We start from the raw sequence: 2,500 nt of genomic DNA on the forward strand, positions 1-2,500 counted from the left end.
GGCCCATGGAAGACACCGAAGATCACCGAGGGAATCGACAGTCGGCCTGGCTCTTGTGTGGTTCCATGGTGTAATGGTTAGCACTCTGGACTCTGAATCCAGCGATCCGAGTTCAAATCTCGGTGGAACCTTTTGTGGGTGGAATTGGTGTCTGGAATGCCAAACGGGAATTACCGCTGAAACAAACGGGGTGGGGAAAAAAAAGGCCACGCTTCCCTGACCGGGAATCGAACCCGGGCCGCGGCGGTGAGAGCGCCGAATCCTAACCACTAGACCACCAGGGACACGGAGGAAAGCCCTCTCCCGTCTGTGGCGTGCCCGCAGCGCGACCGACGTCGGCTCTGAAAGCGGGGCCAAGCTCTGCAATCTTGAATTGAGACAGAGACTCGTCCACCAGCGATTCTTAAAACTGCAGTAACCCGTTGAAGACACGACCCCGCCTGCCGTCGTCACTTAGATCTAACCCGCAAAAGAATCACTGCTACAACGGCTTCCGCGACACAATGGTCAGCCACCTGGGGGAGGAACCGTGGTATGAATGACTGGAAGGACACAACAGGGAAACCCACCAGGTTCAGTGTCATACAGACTAGTGTCGCTTGACAGACAAAACTTGCAGTACAAGATTTCTAAAGATTCTTCACAATCACTGGAGTTACAGCCATCACACATCGGTGGGTTAACACTCACACACACAAAGAAAACCAGATCGCCCAGCACAAAGAAGAAAACAAGACTTACACCAAGTTGAGAGCACTTTGCCGCTGGGGGAACGGAATAACGACTGTCTTCGATATTGACGCCAGGCTTTCCCTACACAAGGCCAGAACCAGACCGCGATAAGATGGCTCCGGGATGCCCGCGCTGCTCAGGTCGAGCCCGTTATGCCAAAGCAGCCTGTGGCGGGCAATGAAAACACAAGCAGCCCGTGTGTCTGCTTCCTGGTCTGCAAAGGCTCTCCAGGAAAATCTCTCTTGCGCTTCTGCTGAACTGCTGCTTCATCTACGCAGGGGCCCCCGCCTTCTTAATCAAGGAGTCCAATGGCAGCATTTGTCGCAAGTGCTCGTCAGTTCCCACACAGTCGGGGAGGAGCCCGGGACTTGATGAGGACAACGACAGCCTGCTTGGCATTGTTTTCCTCGGCACCTATCAATTAACACAGCAGGGTGTGACGTCCCCGGGGCGTGGGGTGTGAGTGAGGGACAGGAAGCAAGCAAGAGACAGAGGAAGTCAAGAGCCACCACACCCTGTTGCTTGCCAGTAATCACACAACTATGGCCCTCAGCTGATACCCCTTTACAAGTGGGAGACCCTGCTCCGAGTCCAGCCCGAGTGCAAAAGGCCCCAGCGAGATTTGAACTCGCGACCCCTGGTTTACAAGACCAGTGCTCTAACCCCTGAGCTATGGAGCCACAAGGCTCCAGGTCCTGACTCACGCGCAGACAAACGTACCGAGTCAAGCAGCTGGCAACATGAGGGAGACACGGTGCCCGGCTCAGCTACACAGCGGAGAAAGCAGAGAAAGGACGCCACGGCGAAGCTGAAGTCTTGCACAGGCCCATGGAAGACACCGAAGATCACCGAGGGAATCGACAGTCGGCCTGGCTCTTGTGTGGTTCCATGGTGTAATGGTTAGCACTCTGGACTCTGAATCCAGCGATCCGAGTTCAAATCTCGGTGGAACCTTTTGTGGGTGGAATTGGTGTCTGGAATGCCAAACGGGAATTACCGCTGAAACAAACGGGGTGGGGAAAAAAAAAGGCCACGCTTCCCTGACCGGGAATCGAACCCGGGCCGCGGCGGTGAGAGCGCCGAATCCTAACCACTAGACCACCAGGGACACGGAGGAAAGCCCTCTCCCGTCTGTGGCGTGCCCGCAGCGCGACCGACGTCGGCTCTGAAAGCGGGGCCAAGCTCGGCAATCTTGAATTGAGACAGAGACTCGTCCACCAGCGATTCTTAAAACTGCAGTAACCCGTTGAAGACACGACCCCGCCTGCCGTCGTCACTTAGATCTAACCCGCAAAAGAATCACTGCTACAACGGCTTCCGCGACACAATGGTCAGCCACCTGGGGGAGGAACCGTGGTATGAATGACTGGAAGGACACAACAGGGAAACCCACCAGGTTCAGTGTCATACAGACTAGTGTCGCTTGACAGACAAAACTTGCAGTACAAGATTTCTAAAGATTCTTCACAATCACTGGAGTTACAGCCATCACACATCGGTGGGTTAACACTCACACACACAAAGAAAACCAGATCGCCCAGCACAAAGAAGAAAACAAGACTTACACCAAGTTGAGAGCACTTTGCCGCTGGGGGAACGGAATAACGACTATCTTCGATATTGACGCCAGGCTTTCCCTACACAAGGCCAGAACCAGACCGCGATAAGATGGCTCCGGGATGCCCGCGCTGCTCAGGTCGAGCCCGTTATGCCAAAGCAGCCTGTGGCGGGCAATGAAAACACAAGCAGCCCGTGTGTCTGCTTCCTG

The 2,500-nt window shown here is 54.8% G+C and overlaps 5 non-coding genes across 5 annotated transcripts; 2 read left to right on the plus strand and 3 right to left on the minus strand.

Moving 5' to 3' along the window:
• The first annotated feature begins 59 nt into the window (after positions 1 to 59).
• Positions 60 to 131, plus strand: trnaq-cug (transfer RNA glutamine (anticodon CUG)). The gene has a single exon. It is a non-coding gene; the product is annotated as a tRNA-Gln (tRNA).
• Positions 132 to 212: 81 nt separating this feature from the next.
• trnae-cuc (transfer RNA glutamic acid (anticodon CUC)) lies at positions 213 to 284 on the minus strand. The gene has a single exon. It is a non-coding gene; the product is annotated as a tRNA-Glu (tRNA).
• Positions 285 to 1,339: 1,055 nt separating this feature from the next.
• On the minus strand, positions 1,340 to 1,412 carry trnat-ugu (transfer RNA threonine (anticodon UGU)). The gene has a single exon. It is a non-coding gene; the product is annotated as a tRNA-Thr (tRNA).
• Positions 1,413 to 1,614: 202 nt separating this feature from the next.
• Positions 1,615 to 1,686, plus strand: trnaq-cug (transfer RNA glutamine (anticodon CUG)). The gene has a single exon. It is a non-coding gene; the product is annotated as a tRNA-Gln (tRNA).
• Positions 1,687 to 1,768: 82 nt separating this feature from the next.
• Positions 1,769 to 1,840, minus strand: trnae-cuc (transfer RNA glutamic acid (anticodon CUC)). The gene has a single exon. It is a non-coding gene; the product is annotated as a tRNA-Glu (tRNA).
• Positions 1,841 to 2,500: the final 660 nt, after the last annotated feature.

Source organism: Lepisosteus oculatus, chromosome 6 (assembly GCF_040954835.1).
Source record: "Lepisosteus oculatus isolate fLepOcu1 chromosome 6, fLepOcu1.hap2, whole genome shotgun sequence".
Taxonomy (NCBI): domain Eukaryota; kingdom Metazoa; phylum Chordata; class Actinopteri; order Semionotiformes; family Lepisosteidae; genus Lepisosteus; species Lepisosteus oculatus.